Raw genomic sequence first — 13,322 nt, forward strand, 5'->3', positions numbered from 1 at the left:
GAAGGGACCTCCTGAAATGCTACCTTGAAAATAAAATTGAAGCTATATTTGCACTCAACTGCCAGGGAAAGGAAGAGGAGAGGCAGTTGCAGCCCTCATGATAGACATTTGTAATCCTTCACTCTTGTCCAGGTTTAAATTCCTTTTATTATATATCAACTGAATTTTGATACTGCGGAAAGTGTCAAGAAGCAGAGTTCCAGTCAAAATAGATTAGTTAGATTGCTGTATTTTTCAGAAAGTTGCAAAAAGCTGTACTCATGGTAAAAGGGTAGGCTTGTTCTTTTATTTTTCTTCTCAAGAGAAAGCAAGTTATGGAAATAAGTGCAATTTACTTCAGTTTATTTTCACACTTATGTATAAAAAGGTGGTTCTTTATTCATCTAAAGGCAAAATTGAGTAAGTGTGTAATTCCAGCTAATAGTTCAGCGTAGTTGTCAGAAATTCAGATATCTATCAAGCAGCCTCTGTAATGTGTGTTCACACATTGCTTTAGCTCCTAATTCACATATTCTAACTCTAGGCAATATATTTTCATCACTTCTATTAGGAATTATGTATTTGTGAAATTTAATTTGAGTAGCTATTAAAAATAAAATTAAGTGCACCTCTAGAAAATGCTTTTTTTTTGAGTTGTTCAGTCACTCAGTCATGGCCGACTCTTTGAGACTGCATGGACTGCAGCACACCAGGCTTCTCTATTCTTCACCATCTCCCAGAGCTTGCTTAAACTCATGTCCATTGAGTCAGTGATGCCATCCTTCTATCTCATCCTCTGTCGTCCCCTTCTCCTGCCTTCAGTCTTTCCCAGCATCAAGGTCATACTTAATGAGTCAGCTCTTCTCATCAGGTGGCCAAAGTGTTGGAGCTTCAGCTTCAGCATCAGTCCTTCCAATGAATATTCAGGGTTGATTTCCTTTAGGATTGACTGGTTTGATCTCTTTGCAATCCAAGGGACTCTTGAGAGTCTTCTCCAATACGACAGTTCAAAGGTAATTCTTTGGTGTGAATGTACCATTTGAGAATTTCCCAGCCTTAGAAAACTTGCTTTCTAGGGTATTACAGAATTGAATGGACCATGAGTATCTTAGAAAGATGCTAGATAAATTTGCCTAAAGATTTTTAAAGTATTGCAGATAAAGACTCTTGAAAAGTGATGAAATTGCGTAAATCTTATACTGACACTTTCTTGTAAGATATAAAACCAAAACTCTGAAAACACCTCAAATAGTAAATTACTAATGTTGAAAGATATCTATGAGGCCATTAAGTGACAAAGAAAGGAAACACATTAATCATGATATAGCAATTTTTATAACCTTCTGCATACATGTGTTTATAAATGCATAGATAAAGATTTAAGAAACACACCCACACTAAAGTATATAAAGCTACTTCTGAAGAGGTGGTGAAGGCATGGGGAAGAACATAGAAAAGATTGAACATTTTATTATATATTTTGTATTGTTTGCTTTATAAGATGCATACTATTCAGTTTTGTGACTTTTGAAACTTAAAAGGAAAAAAGAAATGAACTTATTTTTGAAATCCTGTCTATATACTGGCATTGTAAGTGAACAATGTACAGTATAAAGAGACAATATATTTCTGTTGACACTAATTCTTCCAATCTCTTAAGTCATTTTGGCCTAAAATAGTATTTTCTCCAGATTCTAAATCAAAATATATTAGTGGATTAAATCAATATAATAGATCATTTCTTTTTCCTTCATCTCTTTTGACAATTTTTCTATTGAGTTATTTGTCCTTCTCTTATTGATTTGTCAGAATTATGTAAGAATTCAGTATACTAGCCCTTTGGTAGTTTATATATATTTTTAAGGTTCATCCAGTTAGTTGCTTGAATTTTCTCTTTTTTACAGTTTAATAGTGAACAGAACTCCTTAATTTTAGTGTAATTGAATGTATTTATATATGTGTGTGTTTAATTTATGGTGTGTTATTGTGGTTGTTTATAATCCAGTGTAATCAATCCTTATATCACTGCCAACCATATATTTTCTTGAATTATAATGACTTATAACTGATTTTTAGTTTTTTCTTTAATACTTGAATATCTGATCCAGTTGGAGTTTGTTTACACTGTTATATAAGATCTCATTATATTACGGAATGTGTTGTATGGGAAAACCTCTTGTCCCAGCAACCATTTATTAAAAACCCTGTGTTTTTCCAATTGATCTGCAATCTATGCCCATTCTGTTGTAAATAAATTACAACTTTTATACATATGGGTCTGCTTTTGGGATCTTTATCTTGTTCTGTTATTCATCTATCTTTGTACCAGTTTCTCAATGGTTTTTGCTTATTCCTTATATCTGTAGAGCAGTATTCTCAACTTGCGGTTTTTCTTCAGGAGAATTCTGATTGTCTTCAGTGATTGTGTTTTACTTATAAATTTAAAAAGATGAGCTTGTCATTTCAGCAAAGCAAGATGTGAGGTCTTATGGAATTTTATTTGAATTTATGCATTCACTTGAAAAAAGCTCGCCTCTTTATGATATTAGTATTCCTACCTAAGAATAAGCTATATTACTTTATTCGAACATTCATGCTATATTTGTATCAGAAGCCTTTTGGTCAAATCTTTCAGGTACCACCTCTTACCCTAACTGTTGCTCTGGGGACCAGTTCTGCACAGGTTTGGCTTGGCTTGATACAGGTGCGTTAACACCTTCCTTGGGTTTCTGAGGCACATTTCTCATTTTTTACCCATTGAGAACACTAACATGCATACATATGCACCTGGGAAGTGCAGGGAAATATGGGGGAAGTAACACCTGGTGGGATTACCTTGATCAGTGAAAAGCAAGCCCTAAAGGATAAATGCATCCTTCTTGCCATTTCCCTGTCCAGCTCAACAATGTGGTCTTTCTACCACATTAGGGCTGGACATGAAAACCAGCAGCTTTGCTGCTGAAGGGAGCCTACTTGATTTGGAATTGAGGTTAAAAAACACATGCAGTGACAGTGTCAGCCAACCAGCAAACTATGGAAAAATGAATGGGGAAGACTGCTCCTTCGCTGGCCAGAGGTTAGAGTGTCTTGCAATAAGCTGAAATCTGTCAAACCAGCCGGAAATCATAAGAAATCTTAAAATGAGATATGGAGGGGCTAGTCAAGTTTTTCATATATCCCACACTGCCTTGGATGCTGCACATATAGTGGAGATCTGAGAGGGTCCAAGTTCACAGTCTCTCGAGTGATGGGAAGCTTGTGTGCACATCTAGGCAAGATCTGAGTAAGCCAGCAGAAAGTAAAACCTGAGTCAAGCTTGAAAACTGCCTGAACTTTGAACCTATTTCTCAACCCACACATAATTTTACCAGCCAAGGATGAAGGTCTTGCTAGATCAAAGTTTTGGGGCACAACCTCAATCCAATCATTGACTGACCAGTAGGTTATAAAGACACAGGGGTGACCGTTAGAAAGTTAGGCTAAGGAAAAGTAAAACAAGAATTTAAAAAAAATAGTCATCAGCAGCCATATATCAAGAGGGTGACGGACTCTACAGATTATGTCCAGGCATGTTAAATAAATTAAAAAAAACAACAGCAACAAAAGCGCTCACAGGAAAAATAAAATTGCTGAACACTTACTAACATGTCTAAGATGTTTCATTTTAATAATAACAAGAAAAACAAAATATAAACCATGTAAAGAAACAGGATGACATAATTGGGAAATGATACAAGAATAGAAACTGACTAAATGGACTCAGATGTTGGGTTATAATAAAAAAAATTAAAGCAGCTCTTATAAATACATTCAAATAATTAAATAAAGCCTTGTTTATAGACTTTAGAAAACACATAATCAGGACTCAGCAAAGTTAATATTAATAAGTGAAACAGAAAAGGAAGTTCTAATGTTGTAAGGTATCATAGTCATGGAAAAATCATTACATTGGTTCAGCAACAGATATAAATGGTAGGAGAATAAATCAGCGAACTTGTAGATTTATTAATAGAAATTATATACTGTGGAGAAGATGGATAAAACAAATTGAAGGTAAATGAAAGGAACCTCAGAGATCTATGGAACAACCTCAAAAGAACCATCATATTTTAAGAAGAATAAAGCACATAAGATGTAATACAGATGTAATACAGAAAGGAGTCAGCATCATTTGGTGTCAGCATGATTTTTCACATGTCAGTCATTCTTTCTCTTTTATTGCTTAGTATTAATACTATTCCATTGTAAGGATTGATCACAGTTAGTTTAACCAATGACCCATTAATGAACATTTGAGTTATTTCACATTTTTGAGATTCGTATATTTGGCTGCTGTAAACATTTGGGGCTATTTGGGGGCAGGGAGGAGCAAATGGGTTTTTATTTCTATTTGCTAAATATCTAGGAATGGAATGGCTCGATCACATTTAGGTGTATGTTTATAGCTTTAGGAAACTACAAAACCAGTTTTTACTGTTTTTCAAACTTGTTTTTATCATTGTATGCTCCCAAAGAGTGTATGAAAGTTGAAGTAGCTGCATGTTCTCAGCTATACTTGGGAAGGATCGAGGGCAGGAAAAGAAGGGGACAACAGAGGATAAGATGGTTGGATGGCATCATCAACTCAATAGACTTGAGTCTGCGCAAACTCCTGGATACAGTGAAGGACAGGGAAGCCTTCTATGCCGCAGTCCAAGGGGCTGCAAAGAGTCGGACACAATTGAGCAGCTGACCAACAACACACTTGGCATGGTCGGTCTTTTTCGTTTTAGTCCTTCTAATGTTTGTGTGGTAGTTTCACTGAAGTTTTAATTTTTATTTCCTTAATCACTAATTATGTGAGAATCATTCTATGTCATAATTTCTTCATCATTTATCTTCTATAGCGAAGTGTCTTTCTGCCATTTTTTTTTAAAGTTTGGTTATTTGTTATCGAGTTAAAGAATTCTTTATATATTTTGGATACAAACTTTTCATCAAAAATATGTCTTCCAACTATATTCTTCTAGCATGTGACTTGCCTTTTCATTGTGTGACAGTGTCTTTTGAAATATAAAGATTTATAGATCTGATAAAGTCCAATCTGTTGATCTTTTCCCCCTCTAGTTTGTAGTTTCTGTGTTTTATTTGAGAAATCTTTGCATAACCCAAGATCACTGAGATCTTTTACTGAACTTTTCTCCTAGAAGTTTTACAGTTTTAGTTCTTACATGCAGGTCTATGATGCATTTTGAATTACTTTTCTGGGTTGTGTTCTGCCTCTGTTTTGTTGTTTCTCTGGTTTTGAGTAGGTTCTTCATAAACATGGACTGGTCAGTACTGAGCTGAAGACTTGAAATTTCTGAAGATCTCCAGAGATTTTCCTTGCAGCTTACTTCTGTCTGATACTTTGTTTTACTGATTCTAGCTGCCTTGGCCTCCCCAAATTGGCCTTGGTCACCTCTTCTCTGTTCCCTCAACTCAGGGAAACTGCTCAGGTCTGTGTGGCTTCTCCCTCCTTATTAAGTAGCCCACAAACTTTCTCTAGGCAATAAATTGTGGCCACTTTCGGGCATACCTTATTTCTTTCCTTTTTCTCAGGGATCACGATTTCGTGCTATATTTTTGTCCAGTCCCTAAGAGTTGTTTCCAATATTCTTTCCTAATGTTTTCAGTTGTTTAAAATGGAAGGGTAAGCCCTGTGACTGAAAGCATGACGTTCCTAAAGAGGTCCTTATACTTAAGATCTCAACAATCTTAGTGACTGAGGTCCAACAAATATAAGTGAGACAATGCATATAAGAAAATGCAATATTAGTGGACTTGTTTACTATAAATAAAATTAGATTTAATAACAGATGAGAAAATTTTTTTAAAGTTTCATAGAATCTCTTGAACTTTATGACTAATAGTGACTTGTTTAACAGATAAGAACGTTTATGATTTTCAGTGAAGAACTTGACCCAAGACACAAAGGGAAACATGCATGAAAGATCTGAGTATCAATAGGATGAGAGAGAAGAATTTACTTACAGTGGGGTCAGGTGATGTGAGTTCTTGAAGCACTCTGGTGAGGCATTGGTGAAGGAGAGACATTTGTTTTTATCCAAAATCTTAACTATATTCATCTGGCAGTGATGTGGAGAGGTGAAGACAGATTTAGAATAAAGGACATAAACCAGATGGCTGCTACAATTCAGGCTTATTTGTTAGTGTGGGGTTATATAACAAAACCTAAGAGAAAGGGAATAAGTTTGAAATGTATTAAAAGGTTGGAACAAGAGGATTTAGTAACAAGGTTAGAAGGAGAAGAGTGATTTAACTAATGAATACAGGAAGCATTTTGAGGAGAAGGTATTCTATTTTGAATATTCTTTAGCTTAATTTTGACAATTCAAAACTAACCGTGTCAGAGTAAACTGGGAAAAAATAAGAACCGTGTTCAGACCTAGTCATGATGTTATCATAACATTCAATTTATGATTATAACATATATATATATAAAAACTTATATAAAACTTATGTGATTAATGATTCAATTTTCTAACTCACTAGGTTTGTTTATTTTGTACAAATGAGAAAGGCTTCCAGTTTTCAGAACAGAAAATTGTAAAAAAAGATTTATCCAAACTGCCCTAAAACATAAAGAACCGTAAAAATACTAGATGTTTTCTTCTAATCTCAGTCAAGATCAGGGTTAACTAGAGTCACAAGAGCCACTGGCAAATGAAATAGGTGTTTGATTTTTGAGAGTAGGTACCATGGGAAGGCATATTGGGATGATATTCTCAATGAATATTAATATTAATGGAAATAAAACTTGCATTTGGTTTGCATGCCACGTGCAAGGAGAAAAGTCAAAGAGGAAGGAAGCGGGTTGAGATGGCATAAGCAGTTAGGTCTCTTTAAGTGCCAAAGACATTTCTCTTCTTGGAAAAGTCCAGCCTGGTGTCTGATGGCTGAGCTGCAAAGCTAAGGCAGGGGCCATATGCCCCCTTCATGCATAATGATACCCTTGCCCATTTTCACTTCAGACTTGAATTTTCCTTTTCTTGACATCTTATTAATTTATTCTTCTGGGGAGTCTTTCAAGAAGAAATCTCATCCTGAGGAAAAAAATCAAGCCAAGTCTAATTGACTAAACTTTCCTATGCTCAATGCTGAAAAGCAAACCTTTCAAGTTTTTGCCAATTGGCAGGAGTTTTAATGACAGGCTTCTAGGATCAAAGCAAACCTTTTAACTTCTTTTAACAGTAAATTCACTGGTGACTATTGACATGTAAAACACTCTCCAGGCAGAAACAGAAATCTGAGATCAGTTGAATATTACCAAGTATCCTAAATGGAGGACAATTCAGCATGGTCCCCATTAACCAGGAACAAAGCCTCCAGACCCAAGGAGAGAAGAGAGAGCATGTGACTGATGAGGGAATGTTGAGGAGCAAGCACTTTACAAATCTCACGGTTGGGGTGGGATTTAATGGCACAGAGCAGTTTGTAGTCATGTATTGAAACACCGATAATTACCGATAAAAAGGAACTACTGTGGAGATGAAATAGGCCTATAATAAATGTGTTTGCTTCCAAAAGGCACTGTTTCCTCTTGCTTTCAAGAGAGAGGACTCAAAAAATTGTTAAGGTTCTGGAAAGTAGAAGGCACACACTCTATTATCTAGCTCTTACTTTGTCAGTCAAGATGTTGTATCTTTAATCAAATCACTTATCTCTTCTGGGTCTCAGGTCTTCGATTTTCACTTCAAATTTAAATTTCCTTTTCTTGATATCTGCTATCAAGTGAGGCAACAGAGGCTTTCTACCTCTGAAAACAAAAAGTTTGCTTTTTTTGTTGGTCTAAGGCTTCTGTAGTTGAGATAAGTGAAGTTAAAAAAAAAAGGCATTATTTTATGACAGAATTTATCAAGTTTTAGTAACTGTGGGCCTCTATCCCCAGAAGTATTGGCTTGGTAGACTTAGAGTAAAGTTCATTAATTCATATTTTAACCAACTACTCAAGATCAGCAGTTGATACCTAAATAACATGTTAGCAACAGTTTTTCAGATCAGATTCTTCTTTCTCTCATATTTAGTCTAGCTCCATCAATCGTTCTCTTTCATCTTGAGATTGCAATTAAATTCCCAAAAATGAAACAGCAGGGACTATATGCATATGAGAGGTGATGAAGAATCTTGACAGATCTCTGCCTCACTTTCTTGGGCGGAGGGTTGGCAGGCGGGGAGGGTATCCTACAAGCATCAGTTCCCTCTCTCCCATGGACTGTATAAGCAAAAGACTAAGAATGTGAGAATCTGTTTTGTGTGTGTGTGTGTGTGTGTGTGTGTGTGTGAGAATCTTTGGATAGTCAGATTGGGGATAGGAAGGGAGAATGAAGAGTGAGTTCTTCAAACATACTTAAGCTCTATCAGTTTCCTATTACCACCATAACAGATCATCACAAACTTAGTGGCCTAAAACAATACAAATTTATTGTCTTACAGTTCTGTGGTTCAGGAGTTCAAAAAGGGTTTCATTGGCTAGGATTAAGGTGTCAGCAGCGCTGAATTCTTTTTGGGAGACTCTAGGGGAGAAGTCATTCCTTTGCCTTTTCCAGTTGCTAGATGTTGCTGGCATTCCACTGCTCCTCTCTCTCAAAGCCGGTTGACGTGGGTTGAGACCTTCTTACATCACAGCACTCTGTCTCTTGCACTTCTCTCTTCTAAGTTCATGGACCCTTGTGATTACATTATGTTTATCCAGGTAATCCAGGATAGTCTCCTTATTTTAAGATCAGCTAATAATAATTCTAATTCCCCTTTGCCTTTTAATGTAACATATTCACAGGCTCTTGGAATTAGGATGGGGACTTTTTTGGAGGAGGCAAGATTCTGCCAACTACATAAACCAAAATAAGAATTCTCTCAAAGAATCATTTTTCAAGACTGGGGAATCTGTGAAAAGAGAGATTGGCATCTCTACCCTGGTAACAGTTTTATTTAACCAATCAAGACTGCCCTGCCTCTCTCAGCAATAGAAAATATTAGTAAGTGGGATGACATACTTATTTCAATATTTCAGTATTTTATTTCAATATTCAGATTATATGTATTTAATAGAGAGGAATTATTTACATTGCTCTTCTGTAAAACTATGTATATGTGTGTGTGTGTGTGTGTGTACACACACACCCTATGTTTTGGAACTTTAATTCATCGTAAAGAGTGCAACGAACAAAGATCATACCCCTGCCTAATACCTGGTGACTTTTGCCTCTGTACAACATCAGAGGTATATTCTGTCTACCTTCTTGCCTTATTTTTAAGTTTTGGATAATGTTTCTGGCAATGTTTTTAAGGACAGAAAAGGAAGAGTCAGAGCTTATTTGAAAGGAATGAAAGGGAGGAGCAGCGGTTTTTAACCTCACTGAGTCCAGGTGTGATCAGCAAAAATACAGCAAAGTTTAATATGATGAAGTGATGACAAAATACAGCATAGTTTAGGGCTACATTTCCTGAAATGTAACAAATGTGCTCTTCTCCAAAATAAATGTCTGTGAAATATGGGGTTGTATTTCTGCACTGCTGACTCTTAAGGTTGGCTTTGTGGCAGGTCATACCAGACTCAGTCAAGTCAGTAACCTAAACTGCGATCTTTCATAATCATTACTACCCATTCTCTGATAGGATATAGTCCTTCCAGGAGTACTTCATATGAGTAAAGTGCAAACCCTCAGTATTTGGCCATTAGCTCACTTAAAAATGTCTTGCCTGGTGGATACATTTTGTATTCTGTTTTTACCAACTAGAGTTTAGGTAAATGCTTATTTTTCCTAATTGTCTCCAATTAACATTTCTTTTATTTTGCCTACCACTTTTCATAAACAGTAGATGGCCCAATTTCTGACTTAGGGCTTATGTTACAATGGACCTTGAATGTGAAAAGCAGTTAAGTAGAAGAAAAATTGCATTTAATGCTACTCAAATATGTCTGCTGAGACTTGGGCACCAGGAGAAAAGTGGGATTGGACTTTGAAAAGTGGAGACTGGTGAATGGCGTTTCATTCCTTCACTCACAGAAGATTTCTATTTTTATCTTATGTTGACTTCTGTTCTTCTTTAGTTTCTCCCACTATTGTAATTCTTTTGTTCTTCACTTTCTAGCCAAGACAGTCAGACTTTATCATCTTAATTGTCCAGTTTCCTGTGTCCTTAACTTCTTCCTCCCCTTTCGATATTAGTGCCCAGAAAACCCAGCTTTGTTTTTGTCAAACTATCAATGTTCTGGAATCATGTGGAGGGTGTGTGAAAAGAGAGTGCTGGCCCCCACTCCTAAAGATTCTGATTGAGTAGTTCTGGGGTAGGGTCTGAACAAATATGGAATCTAAAAAAGCAGAACTAATTGAAACAGAGTGTAAATCAATTGGAAGCTGAGGTGGGGTAATGGGGAGATGTTAGTATAAGGGTATAAACTTTGATTTACAAGATGAATAAGTTCTGGGGGTCTAATGTACAGCCTGGTGATTATATTTAATCATACTGTATTATAAAAGTAAAAGTTGCTATCTAAGGTTGAATAGATTGAATAGATAGGTGAGGATCTTTTATTCATAAAGCACAAAGCCCTTTTGTGAATAATCCTCTATTTTTAAACTATACCAATATATGTTGTTATCATAAATAATATGTAAATACAATAATGCCACATTTTTGGTAAGCTACATTTTTGATAAGTTTAAAGTTCCAAAAGCCCACCCCACAAAAGACAAGACAGGAAATGATATAAAATGTGATTATGTTGTATATAGGCTATAAACTATAAGAAGAAAAATGTGTTTCTAGAGTTGGTTTTTAGATGCTATTTTGAAAGATGATTACTAATTTTCCAAGTTCTACCCTCCAGGCCAATATTCTTAAATATTAAATTCTTGGGGGAAATTCTGTGTTGCTTTATGTACTATTTATTGTTAGGTGAGGACTGACATGAGATATGTATAGCTGCATCTAAGGATGAATTTGAGGTTGAGGGAGATGAAATCCAGGCAATGCGGTTCTGTCCCAGAAGTCAAATAGTAATGTCCAGGGCAGAAAATGTTCGCCTGAGCCTTTGGCCAATATAAGTGTATACTTCTCTTTAGTTCTTAATATTTAGTGTAACTGACTCTTTTGGGAAACAACTTTCTAGAATTCTTTTGTCAAAGGAGGAGAAGATTCCTTAGCCATTCTAAATGATGTCAAAATAACATTCTTGAAACATTAAGAAAATGATGTAAATCATGGTTCCTAGTGAGATATGTGTCAAAGTTCATGTATCACCAGGTCTGTCTGGAAAGAAAAGCGGGGGAGATACATTGGTAAACAATTTGTAGTGTAAAAGATCATGACGAAAGCAAAGTGGTCATTTCTACATGGATAAAATAAAAAGTGTTAAATGTGTACAAAAAATAGGTAAATGAGAATATCTAACAATAACTCATGGATATCTTAAGAGAATCTGACAACTGATGGTTTATTTAGCCTTCATTATGCTTAACAACAAAACATCTTTAAGGAACAGAAAGAAGTTTCCTTTCTTTTCTGTTTCTCTTGGTAGCTGAAGAAAACTAAGAAATCATTCTAACCATAAAGTAGAGAGCCTTCACAAATCAGCAGAAAGAAAATAAAAAGGACTAGCAGCAGGGAATGTCTCATACTAGTCTATTCTGTCTCCAAATTTATCTCCATGGAAAACGCTCTGTCTCCTTTGACACAGGAATTCTGCTCTCCTTGGCTGCTTCTCTTAGTGCTAGCCTTGTTGGTATTTGGAAATGGATAAATCAAAAAGAGCTTAAGTATTCAAATGACTGTTTAGCATAATGTCTGCCATAAGTTAAAGGCCATTATGCAACTATTTTATAAATACTGGCAGCACTCACCTGAATGAATTACCTGAGAGGCAAACATAATTTTTCTTCTGGAATATGTAGTATTTGTTTGATTGGCATGACACTCAACTGCTAACATTTCTAGGACACAGGTGTATAGTGGTGTGTGTATATGTGTGTGTAAATGTGTGTGTGACACTGCTAGTTAACTGGACTAGTTAATGATAGACAACACTAGTTAAATGCAATCTTTAAAACACATTCTGATATTTCAGTATTGTATCATTCTTTTGCTTTTTTGAACATGGTATTTTTATGTATTTGGAAAATGCAGTGGCCTATGTGCAGTGATTTCAGTGGCTCAAGGAAAGAGCATTTTTTGTTCTCAAACTTTGTCCCTCTTGTACTGATACCTAAAATTTTTTTTTGTTTTAAAGAAAATTGTTTATTTTAATTGGAGGATACTTACTTTACAAAATTGTGGTGGTTTTTGCCTTATATCGACATGAATCACCCATGAAGTGCATATGTGTCCCTCCATCCTGTATTACCTTCCCACCCCCTTCCCCACCCCATCTCTGAAATTTTTATCCTAGAGATAAAATAAGGTATTCCATATGTAGGGATAGATTTTAAAGACAATAACTCTAGAAACAGCTATATAACTTCTATTCATTCAGATGAAAATGCCTTTCCTGAGACTGGGAGAAAGCCAGATGAGCAGAAAATAATGGAAAAACCCTAAGACTATTCAACTTTGCCTACAACTGTTATACTTCTGTCATATGACAAATATGTATGAAGAATATTGACTAAGTTTCTTAATGCATTAGTAATTGTCTTCTAAAATGTCCAAGTGTATTGTATACATGCTTATATATATATAGAGAGAGAGAGAGAGCGACAGAGAGAGAGCGAGAGCTGACGTGCAGACAGTGTATTTCTATTCCAAAAGTCAAACAGCAACATCCAGCATTAATTTTTTTTTCTAAACATTCTTTTAGGACTTTAAAGATGCTATAAAGCCAAACAGAAACATCCAAACTTGAATTTTAAGACATGCTTTCAGAATTTTGAAAACGCTTCTTACTCTCTGCTGGCCTCCGTGTTTCTGGTGAGTATTTGACCTTTTGTCAAAACTCTTTCTGCCAGTATGTCATACGGGGGTGCACGTGTGTGTGTTGCTGCTTTTACGCTTTATATTTTTTATCTTTTATGTTCAAAAGCTTGACCACAATGTGGCTCAGTACAGTTTGTTTATTTATTGTCTTGTTGTTTGTTGAGAATCCATATCTAAAATTTTATCTTTTATAAAATTTAGGAAATTTTGGGCATTATTTTATGAAATGCATATTTTTTGCCCCATTTTTTTCCTTCACCACTTAGGACACCAATTATATATATGTAGGAGTATTTGATGTTATCTACTAAGTCCTAAGGTTCTGGTCAGTTTTCTATCATTTTCATCTGTTTTTCTTATTGAGTGATTTCTATTGCTCTGTATTCAAG

The 13,322-nt window shown here is 35.5% G+C and overlaps 1 long non-coding RNA gene across 2 annotated transcripts in view; it reads left to right on the plus strand.

The window, feature by feature from the left end:
* LOC136162967 (uncharacterized) overlaps positions 1-12,924 on the plus strand; it is a 453,850-nt gene extending 440,926 nt beyond the window's left edge. For both annotated transcript variants that reach the window (XR_010662182.1, XR_010662181.1), the window contains exon 6: positions 12,818-12,924. This is a non-coding gene — a long non-coding RNA (uncharacterized lncRNA). The remainder of the gene's footprint in view (positions 1-12,817) is intronic.
* Positions 12,925-13,322: the final 398 nt, after the last annotated feature.

Source organism: Muntiacus reevesi, chromosome 3, assembly GCF_963930625.1.
Source record: "Muntiacus reevesi chromosome 3, mMunRee1.1, whole genome shotgun sequence".
Classification (NCBI taxonomy): Eukaryota; Metazoa; Chordata; class Mammalia; order Artiodactyla; family Cervidae; genus Muntiacus; species Muntiacus reevesi.